This window comes from Thunnus thynnus, chromosome 20, assembly GCF_963924715.1.
Source record: "Thunnus thynnus chromosome 20, fThuThy2.1, whole genome shotgun sequence".
NCBI classification, from domain to species: domain Eukaryota; kingdom Metazoa; phylum Chordata; class Actinopteri; order Scombriformes; family Scombridae; genus Thunnus; species Thunnus thynnus.
In genome coordinates this window covers 7,559,600-7,571,776 of record NC_089536.1, presented here as the reverse complement: position 1 = coordinate 7,571,776, position 12,177 = coordinate 7,559,600, and positions in this window count along the sequence as shown.

Here is a 12,177-nt window from a genome sequence, read left to right as displayed (position 1 = left end):
AGCTGGAATGAGCAAATATTGGGCATTTTTGCTTAAAAATGACTAAAACGATCATTCAATCAACAAAATAGTTTAATATTTAATATTTTGTCCATCAACTGATCGATTAATTGACTAACCGTTGAAGCTCAACATGTCTTGTACTGATGCTCATGCATCTATAGGAGCTCTGTATTGTAATTAGATAACTTCACTTGAAGTGCCCAGTTACTTAACCTCACATGACGTTTGGTGATGGATTTACATCGCAGCATACAGCCTGGGCAGCGCTTGCAAAGTAACTAAAACAGGCTAAACTGTGCATTCCCCAGCAAGCCTCTGAGCTGTAGCCAGCAACACGTAGCATCTGTCCACGTGTTTCTACTTGTAGGACTCTGAACCTTCCCTTCTCCAAACTCTAGCAAAGCCAAACCCTTTTCCTGTCTCTGTCTCTCACTCAATGCCTGGAGGTTCATTTTCTTCCACCTTATTTAAGTTGCCAAGGGGCACTTATTTATTTTTTGCGTCTTCTTTTCTTTTTTTTGAACTATAATGTCTCCTTTGACTTAATGTCTGACTGAAATTTTGTAATAAGGCCACTATTACTTGCTGTTAAACCTTTTTTTTTTCCAGGCCATTCTGATGTTTGTTAATCATTTTCAATGATGGGTTTCACACAGCTTCATGCTTTGTTTAGGTAGAAGCCCATTGTAGGCCCACCTGCTTCAGACAAATTACAGGGTATGATGAGGAAAATTGTACAGTATCGCAAATAAAATCAGTCACTGTACAGTATATCTTTAAATTCTAAATGGCTGTTATCAAGTGTACTACCAAACTTAATGTTTATCTCGAAAGTATAATTATGATAAAAAATGAATTTCTGTCTCAGTTATATTGTTGCAGAATCTCCTGCAGTCCACACGTACTGCATAGCAGCAGTTAAAGATATTTATAGTAAGCGAATTCGGAGGCTAAACTAACACAGAAAAAGAGTTAACTGCAGGTCCCTAAATTAATGTGAAGCACCTCATATTTCAGTGCAACTTACAGCCAGTTTGACAAATTTAATACCAATATCAAGTCTGGTTTTAACGTCAGTACAAACAAAATGCATCCCTTTCACTTTCCTGTTCCTGCACGTGCGTTTTGCTCCTCTGCTGCTGTTGTGTGAACAGTGTGTACACAGCAATCAAGCAAATTCACACAATAAACATTTATTATTTACCGTAAAAAAAAACATTCTTTTAACGGGTATGTGAATCAGAAATGAACAGAGAATAGTAAAAAGAGAGTAAAAAGTTCTTTGATAATGTCTGCAGGTTAATGACGCACTCATCTCATAAATCAAGACATGACTCATAGATGAAAAGTATCACCATCAATATTGGTGATTCGGGCCCTGGTTGATTACTTGGTATCGGATCAAAACTACATTATGTGGTATCGCCCATCCCTAATGGCTCAATCTGACATCACTCAGTAATCACTACACTCTTCAATATAAACAGAATTCCTTTATACTGATTGTGCAGACAAGGAAAGCCTTTTTTCTTTGTTTGCACAATGCATGATGGCATTTATCACCATTTAGTGACTATAGATTGCACAATACCTTTTATGTGGCATTGTGGGATAGTTTAAGTCGACTTTATAGGGTATAATAATTGTCTCAAGATATTCAAACACACAATATAGTGATTGTGAACTTGCAGTAGATACAATGAGTGTAAACTAATTTTTAGATGCCAGACAGGCTGGGATAATACCTGCTACATGAATTTTCAAATTTAGCTGTTTAGTTTTATTACTGTTAAACCACAGATCATCAAATAAGCCACCGTCCATAGAGTTGTCCTGAGAGCGTAGTGGTTAAGATGCATACCACATGCTGTGATCGCAATGTCTCCGGTTCGACTGCGACTGGGGACCTTTGCTGCATGTTATAGCCTTCCCTCTCCCTCATCATTTCCTGTCTGTACCTCCACTATGCCTTATCTACAAAAAGGAAAAATGCCAAACATATTGTTTTTAAAGAGCCACTATCCATAGTTATGAAGTGGTACGACTAGATCTCATTTAATTAAACCTGATATGAGTAATCTCCTTTGTAAACCTCAGGTCTCCAGCAGGGATCCTCAGTCAGTGTCAGACAGCTAGAGTCTGCCGTGTACGTGTACAGACGGGCAAATGACTAGTGTGACTACACCAGTCGCCTCTGTGAAAATAAACCTCCCAGCTGTGGCCCAGACTCTGCAAGTTCATTCAAAGCAGTAGCATCAGTTGAAGAAAAGAGAGACTTCCACGCGGCGTTATGGTTAAATTACAATTACAGGGTGAATGCCTGAGCCCACTTCTGACTGTTACTTGAAGTTGAGCCCTATGTGAACAGCAATCATCTCATAAAGGCCCGACTTTTGTCTTTTTAGTCTCTAGGCTGGGGTTAGTGCTTGCTGGCTGAGCACCACTCTCACCACTACAGTAGTTATTTACATTCGGGCTGGTCATTTTCTGCACTAGCATGCAATGGGAGGCTGAGATATCTTAATGTGATAGATGATGTATGCCTGATGAATCATCAGACTTTCAGTTTTTAAACCTGCTCCCTGTTTGGTTGTAGCGTTCTCTGTAGCTTTCAGCATCTTAAAGGAATAGTTTTGGGAAATGCATTTATTTGCTTTCCAGCTAAGAGTTTGATGAAAAGATCAAAACCTTTCTCATATGTGTCTGTGAAATATGAGGCCAGGAGATGATTAGCTTAGCATGTCTGCCTGCCAGCACCTCTAAAGATTTATCTGTTTTGTTTCATCTGGGTTGTATAAAAACTGTAGTGTGAAAAACAACAATGGGGACTATTTCTCGACTGGTCACAGTCGCGTCCTGGAGTCTTGTCATCATCACGACGTTGCCAGGCGACCAGCAGAGACTCAAAGAAGGCATATTTTGTCACCTGTGCTAAGTTAGGCTAATCGTCTCCTGGCTGTACTGTAGCTTCATATTTCACAGACAGATATGAGAGTGGTTTCAATCATCTCACCAAACTCTTGGCAACAAAGCGACTAAACATATTTCCCAAAATGTCAAACTAGTCCTCTGAGACGGGTTGAAAGCTACAGAAATGCTACGGTAGTAGCTAAGTCAACCGTGGGCTAAGCGCACTTCCCAAAATGTCTAACTATTCCTTTAACTCAAAAAGCCAGTAGGTGGACCTTGAGTTAAGATTATTTTGTCAATTTGTGTTTGTCTTTTGTTTCCAGGTATATACATTAATAAAGAATGACATAACATCCCACAAAAATGATGGAGGGGCAACTCTTTTAATCCTTTTAGACCTTATTGTTGCCTTCATCATCATGACATCAGCAGTTTTATTGAACTGTATTTATTTATTGAACAGCTCTGCTCTGGACCGGTTCATTCCCCTCCTGCATGGAAACTTTGGTAAATATTCTGGTAAAGATTGTTGATTTGATTCCCTTTGCAATCTACATGCTGCTCCCCTATTGTCATTTTATCAATATTATCATTATTATAATTGTAATAAAGAAGAAGTAGCATTAGGAGAAATATTTGACTTTTGATATGAACTAAAGATGACCTAGTCCCATCTATTAACACATATCGGTTTAAGGATGATTCTGGAAATCTGACAGCCATTCTTTTGTGATTACTGTGTGTAGTTAGGAAATAGTGATGATAATAAGTGAGATAGTAAGTAGATCATGTAAAAACTCACAATCAAAGGTTGGATGGAAGTCTTCTATTCAACTTATGTACACTTATTGTAAGGAAAATATGCAAATAAAGGGTAAACGGACACCTACTAATTTAAACGATTCCAACTGTTTTTGAAACTAGAGCTCAGCTTCTCAACAAACCCAGCCTCTCATATCACAGACTCCACCTACTGTGACACGTCACCTCCTCTTTGGGGCGTGAGAGAAGATGGTGAGGAAGCCAAACGTAAAAAAAAACAAAAAACACCAATAGCCACCATCATGGTACCACGTCGTCCACTGGACCATCCGGTGGCAGTTATATGTTAAATGCAAGCCCATATTTTGATTTAATACCCACAAAGCACTCTGTTTTTCAGGATTTGACCTGCTACACACTTTTCTATTAGGCTTAACTTCTTTTGGCTTTGTTCTCTGACAGAACACAAGTTTCAGCCGAGGCCCTTTTCTTCCTATTTTTTAAGTCTGGTTTTCTTTCCGTCTCTGCATCTGGCTTTCTCAACCATCCCAGCCCCCATCTATGCACACTCTCAACTCTCCATCCCTCCCTCTTTCTCTCCCTGCCTGCTGTCCTCTCTCCCATCCTTCCACTCCCCCACCAGCGCAGACATCCAGTCAGACACAGAGAGTGGATGGAAAATATGACTGGATCCTTCCCTGACTTCAGATAATGTGCAATACTGCTGGCAAGCGTGGCACCACTAAAAACAGGGAAAGGCAGAGAGAAGCAGAAAGAGCATACCGGACAGTGAGAGTTTATCTGGAGGGCTGCTTTTAGTATCTCACAAAGTAAATTCTTTGAAGTAGAAACTGTTAACTTTATGCTCTTTTCAAGCAAGCTCTGATATTTTTTATAGCTTACACAAGTATTTATTGAGTATGAAATGGGGACAGTTGAGATTTTATGGAAAAATCAGTTCATAAATGTTGTGCGCAACATCCAGAATAGATGATTCGTCCGTAGGCATTACACTGAGATCATTATTGACAGTAGAGATTCATAGGAAACAATCAAAGTGTCTCCTCATCTGATGACGTTTACATTGACTATCTACATGTTAGCTGCAATGTCAGAGGCCACAAGACAAAAACCAAAGAGCTCCACCGTGCATGAGGGTGTCATATTTCCCAGCCACAATAGCTCAAACTTTAAGAGAGCCTGTTCCAGTGCAGGCAGAGGAGAGTTAACGCAACGATATTTGGATGGAATATTCTATTCTGGATGGGAGACACAAAAAAGGAAAAAGTGACACAGGTTTTCATCCATGTGTGTGTCTCTAAATTGGATACATATGTCAGGAACTATTTGAATCATCAACTCTGTATTTCTTTTAAAAGTTTTTATATTTGTAGTATTGTAAAATAAGTATTGTACAACTGAAGAGATGCTTTGGTGTCTACAACACTTAACACATTTCTCCACATTCCTCTCTTAAAGTCATTTCCAGTTGACCTGCAGTCTCTTCAGGGTGGTTTGATGTCGGTCTATCCCAACATCTGGGAAAGTTAGTCAGTGCTTTAACTGCACTACCCACTCCTTGTCCTTTTATCACTAGTTTTTTGCTCTTTTGCATTATCTACACACCAGTAAGCCTGATGAAGACTAAAATTGTTTTAGAGTAATCCACTTTATGAAGTATTCTGAGATCCTTTCCCTCATTTTACTGCTATGTTTTTGTATGTCTGAGTCATGCTGAGCAATTTGATTTCTCCCCTGTCACGTTCTACCACCAGCTGTAAACATTTAATGCCCAAACAGCATCTAAGAGTAGAGAGAATGATGATTTGAGGCTAAAGTCAGGCTCAGGCTCTGTCACAAAGTGAGCTTGCAAGGAATGATTTTGAGGGGGGGGTTGGGGGGGGGTGGAAATGAGCTCAGAGATCCCGTCTGGAAATGTTGTTACTCCAGCTGCCTGCCGCCCCTCTGCTAGCACTCATAAATACTGTGGCCTACAGAGATGTTCACATGTGAGGAAAGCAGGGGAAAGTAGGAGGTACAGCTCAGTATAAGAGAGGAAAAAAGACAAGAGCACAGAGCAAGAGAGAAAACAGAAATACAAAGATAACTGCGTAGGAGGAGGCTTTAGGTTCTCAGATGAATTGAAATGGAAAGTGGGAGTTTTAGTATCAGTATCTAACTGTATTATTTCTATACAACTGACAGCGAGAGGGAAAGAGGCAGAATAGACAGCAGGTAACCTCAAACTGAGGGAGAGTGGAAATGGAAATAGGGAAGCCTGTAACTATGTAGGGAAAAAATTCCCATCTGTCTGATGACTCATTCTCTCCCCTCAGCCACAGAAACGAAATTTAACAGTGTCCTAGTTCTTACACTGCTGAGACAATGATATTCACAAATTTTTGACTATGTACTGGATACATTCAACATCTGCACATTCTTGAACTGTTTCTGTCAGTCCAGCTGTATGTATATTACCCCCAAAGATTGTTTCAGAATAAAGATTACTTATGGTTATCTATATTTTTAGAGTAATTTAGGAGTTTTGAGTACATTTTAGTTGTTTCTGATTGCATGATCACTAACTGATTGGCCTGTCACAGACAGTTAAGTACAAGCTGTTATGTTATCTCAGTCTTGGCAGTCTGCATCTTGTAGGATTTTCTTCTCTTCATAAGTTTCCCCAATACAGACAAGCAGAAGTTAAACGCATTAGTCTACCTGGCTGCAATGCTTTCCATTCTCTGGATATTTGATGTTGCAGGAAAAGAAGAAGGGAAACTTACCTCAGCCGTCTATGAAATCCATCACTGTCAATAGCAAGTTTTTTTTTTTTTTTTTTGTAGAGGCATTATGCAGCAGCATTTATCTCCTACACAAGTGAGAAATAAACATCAGATTATGTATTCATCACACTTTGGTAAGCTGTATCAGTCACATAAAGTTAAAACTTTCTGGTGTTCCTATTGTATCTATGACAATATTAGCACGCAGCGTTGTCCATACGAACCCAAATAATGGGGTTCAAATTCTTCCACCCAGTTATTTTTCAAACAAAAATGACAAATTCTCTCTGGCTTCAGCTTCTTTAATGGAAGGATTTGTTGCTTTTCTTTGTCACATATGGCAGAAAACTGAATATATTTCATTTTTTGGAATTTTAGTTTGACACAAAATGAGCAAAATGAAAATTCCGAGAAATTGTGCCGAGTATTTTCGCCAGTTTTTTTTAACATTTTATTGACTAAATAATTAAACGATACATCCATATTGAAAATAAATATAAATTGCAGCCCTAGCATCTTTATAACAACACATTAACGTCAGTTGAATAATTTTAAAAGTACTTTTTGATATTTCCGTAGATAATGAAAAGCCCTTTTGGGGGATTTTTTCTTCTCCTCACACGTTACTTTCCACTGTTACTTTTACGTCTACTAATTTGCTTCTGCAAAAAAACAAAACTTCAACTCAAAGACTAAGAAGCAACCAAAAATTATTAAAACTCAAGCCAAATATGTTTGATACCAGAAGTTAGATGAATTGATTGATATAATTTTTTACTGGAAGTAGTTAGCCTAGTTCTGTCAAGTCCTTTCTTGACGTGTTTTATCTTTTGTATTTACTAAATGTAGAAATAGACAACAAGACATTGTGGTTTGAAGAGCAGTAGCCTGCAAACAACAGCTGTGTTACTGACCAACAACAGCTGTGAATCTGTACACAGCATCTCTGAAGTCCACCAGGTAAGTTACTCTTGGATGTTTTGGTGTAAACTAGGTTTGAGCTATCTTTGGCGAGGAAGCTAGTTAACGAGATACAGTAGCTGTTGGCTTTCTAGCTAACAAGATACAGATGTTACTTGGCTGGTTGAAGCGCACTCCTCTTATAATTAGCTCACAAGCTTTTATAGGTGTTTTAATATGTATTTTTTCTTATTTAACATGGCTAACTATTTTCCATTAGCTTCCACTCTCGTTGCTAAACTCGGCTAAACACATCCTGAACCAGTCTCTTTAAGTCCATATTGATCTTTTCATCTAACTCTCAGTAATTAAGCAAGAGTGAATTTCTCCAAATTTCTTTAACATCATAATTGGAAAACTGAAGGCTCGGTACACCAATCAATATAAGATTTTGGTCACTAACATTAATAATTTGCTTCATTAATAATAATTGTACTTGCATTGGACCTTTTCTTTTTACCTTTGGACCTAAGTGTGCAGAACTTTCCCTTCTCCAATTCTGATTTTAAATAAATACTCAATTCATTTCATATCTGTGTGTTTAGTTAGGTGTGCAGAGTAGGGCTGCAACTAACTATAATTTTCATTATCAATTAAACTCTTGATTATTTTCTCGATTAATTGATTAGTTGGTTGGTCCATGACATGTCAGAAAATTGTGCACACTGTTTCTTAGAGCCCAAGGTGAAGACCTCTTTTGTCCCGACCAACAGTCCACAAACCAAAGATATTCAGTTCATAGCTATCATAGAAGACCAAATAAGCCAGAAAATATTCACATTTGAGAAGCTGGAATCGGAGAATTTGGACATTTTTTTCCTAAAAGTTGACTCCAAATGATTAATCAATTGTCAAAATAGTTGGCTATTCAGTGTTGGAGCTCTAGTGCGGAGCCTTTCTTTCTTCATATTTGATGTCGTTCTCACACCTGCAGTGATCTCGAAAGTTTAAAGAAGAAGAAAAAAAGATTGCCTTATGTTTTGCCTTTACGTTCCTCTATACAGTACCCCGCTCATGAGGAGGCCGCGCCAGTCTATGAGTAGCATTCATCTGTGCGCCATATGTGATTATATCAAAAGTAAGTTTAACCGTATGGAGGAAAAGAAATTCTGTTAGCTTCACTGTTAGCTCATGCACACTTGAACAACATCAAACATTAGCTTGAAAAATGGAAAAACACTGACTAGAAGGTATGTTATTAACTAAAGGCTTCCTTATGATCTGAATATTTATCAAACCTTTATGTCTCGTATCATGTGATTAATGGAAAAAGGCTGGCTGTGAATCAGTGTTACTTCATGACAACTGTTTTTTGTTTTTTTTTACAGTTAAGAACAAAATACCCCTCTTCACGTTAGACCAATGTTGTTTTCTCAAGGCCCCCAGGTCTGAGGGCTTAACATTACATCAGCACATGAAAGTGAAGGATGAAAAAGTGCCTTGTAGCTTGGACTTGAGTGGACTCCCTCCAGGATTAGCCAGGAAACCACAGGAATAAAGTGCTCAGGTTAAACGACACTCCGCGTGTTTGTTTGCTTTATTTGTTTGAGAAATACTGTATATTCAAGGCTGAAGTACCCAGGTTAATCTTTGGGAAAATACTCAGAAAAAGTAATCCGTTGCACATTTCTTTCCCCAAATTGTAATGATGTCACAGACTGTGGCAGGTAATCCAATTACTTTCATGTTATCTTCTTAAAGTCTTACCAGTCCTTACCTGTCACTGGTATTGTCTGACAGAAACATTTTCTCTACTAGGTTGAGCTGCCACAGGTCGCTTCATTTCTCTCTGTGTAATTGATGCACACCCTGTCAAAATCAGATTTTTACCTGTAGCAGGGATTGAGGTGTTGTCACCATTATCCCTGATAACGACAATGTTTTTGCCAGATTGTTGTGAGCATGTTTTCTAATTGAATGCTTTAATAGATAGCTTGTAAAGTTTGCTCTTGTGGACAAGCAATTTTGAGGAAAACGACAACTTAGTTTTGTCGTCTGTATGTGCAGCAAGTTTGGTTGTTTTTTCTCACTTTGCAGCTTTTTCTAAATGCTGTCGCTGTCAAATTGATAAGAGTTGTTTTCTTTACTTGCTTGTGTCATTTTGCTTTTTCTCTGAAAATAGTTGCCTGATGTGGCCAAAAACAGCACTATGAGAGTGCTGAGAGTGAACTAAAAGTAGTTGCGAGCTAAACAATGAGCTGAAACTCACTATAAAGCTTCATAAAGCCTCTCTCACATTATACGTTGTCATTTCCTACATTGTTATTGTAAAAAAAAATTGATTATAGCCACTTTAAGTTGCAGCGCATTGAGCTTTCAGGTATGTTTCCAAAGTCAAAGTTGTTATGTTCGGACCATGACAACGTCTTTTACCTTTATGAAGTAGTCTTTGTGCCTAAACCTAACATAACATTTACTAAAGCTGTGGTCATAATCTTTTTTTTTTTAAAACATTTTCGGAAGGCACTGACAAACAATATCTTCCTGTTGATTTTTCAGAAAATGCTCATACTGCATTTGGCCTTTTTGGGACAAGGACAAACAACATATTGTATTATTTAGTTTGGAGGACTTGTTGGTGTCCTACCTGCTCACAGCTTTAATTTTAAAGTAATATTATAATCATTGCATGTTATAATTTTAATGACAGCGTCTTGAAACACTAATTTCTTTTTCAATAGTGAAGTTAGCATTATCATAAATTTGTAAATCATAACGTGTACTTTAGTATTGTTACAGAGGCCATCAGAAGAATTTTAACTCCTCTACTTTCGAGAAGAGGTGGACACGTATGTATGACTTCAGCTGGGTTAAATCATCGTTCAGCAAACCAACTGTACTGACTCATGAGAAAAGTATCCAAAAGCTTTTCAGACTCTAGGTGGGTTAAAATAAAGTAAAGCAAAATTCCTCAAAAAATCCCAAAGTGTTCAAAAGATGATGGATGGAGTTTGTATATTTAGGTTTCTTAAAGACTACTGCAGTCCCCATTTTGGGTCTTTTTGAGTTATTCTACTGTGATGCTTTTGTGAAAATGCTGTCTGTTTTGGAAAGAGGAAACAACAGTCGCTAATGAGCATGTGCAGTAGATCCCTCAGTGCTCCATTAGACCGAGCTTGCAGTCCAGCTCGAGGTTGCTGAGTACTTCAGAATGGTTGAGAAGAAAAAGGTGACCTCAATACGAAAGAATGCAGTGTGGTCTGTTCTCCCTCCCCTAACATCCAGCACGGGCAAAAATGGCTTCTCTTAACCCACTGTTTAGCGGGAGGGAGTTTATACATCTCGAGCCATTTAAATAACCACATAGACGCCTTCTCCTCCTTACTCTTCTTCCTCCCTTATTTTCACCTCCTCTTTTCATGGGGAGGATGTGAGTAAAGTTGCCACGTTAGATGCTTTCTCTCTTTCCCTTTGTGATTGTTCTCACTTTGCAAAAAAAAGGATCTTTGAGAAAACAAACACAGTCGTCGCTGGCGGACATCTTTATCCTCAGCATGCACAAAAAAGCGACAAGTCATTTTAGTTCACAACAATATATTTATCAAAAGCTGTGCCTGTGCTCTTGTACATGTCGCTCTGATATGGTGGAGCTTTGTTGATGCTTTTAGTTGCAGCAGAGGCCTTGAGAATGCCATTTCTGTCAGTTAAGTAAACATATTCTAATCACACATGCTGATAGCAATCTTAACTTCCTTTTGCCATGGCTTGCTTTCCTTTTTTGATACAGTGTGTTTAATTACTTGCAGTAGCAACAGTCAGGCCTATCTTGTTGCACTATCCTTCATCATAGATCAACTCAGTGTTGGAGTAAAATCTTTAGAAAGTCCAAATTATTTCCTCCTACCAGTCCAAGTCAAATTTTCTGACAGTATTATATCAGTTAGGTCTTTTCACAACCTAATCCCCCAGCTTTACAAGAAATGAATCTCATCCTGACTGTTGCTGCTACATCAGTGTCTCTTTTTTTCTGCCACTGCATGCATTGTTTGCAATGTTGAGATTCTACCATGGAGGCCTCAGAAGACAAAAAATTTTGCATGATGAGGGATCCCGATGCCAGCCACATGTCCAGGAACCACTGCTGCTGCTGCTGCTGGAGGAGGAGGAGTTAAGATTTATGCTTGCCTCCTGTGTCACCCTGAAAATGCAGGACTAACCGCTTTCAGATGTAAGTTGGGGAGGAAGTATGGAGTATGGTGTTGGTGGGGGAGAAAGGGGTGTTTGTTTAGACTGTGATGTGCAAATTATACTAATGATCCATCCTAATACAGGCATTTGAATTGTATGCATTTACAGTATGTAGAGAATTGTAAGTAGGTGCAGGGCGAGAGTGCCTTGAGTAATTATGTAGTGGGACGTTCATTTCTGCTGCACTATTTAAGAGTGCAGTATGCAGTGAGGCAACCTTTCAGTCATTTACTGTTTTATGAAAAGTTTAAATTTCCTCTCCCTCTGTAACAAGTGATTCAGGCATGTGTGGAGTTTAGGCCTTGCTGGATTTAATACTTCACAATGTCATATATACTATGAGAGACCAGAAAAAAATATAAACACCTGCATGATGTAATGCAATAGCACTGCAAAAAATAACTTATTTAAAATGATCCGTTTTTGTTGAAATTACTGCTTTAGCTTTTAGCATGTTGACACATTTCAATCAGGGGAGACACAAAGTTAAAATCAGTGCAGGAGCTTTATTTGGCGTCGATTAGATGGATGTGTAGGAATCCCCCTTAGGAGACAATGACAGGGCAAA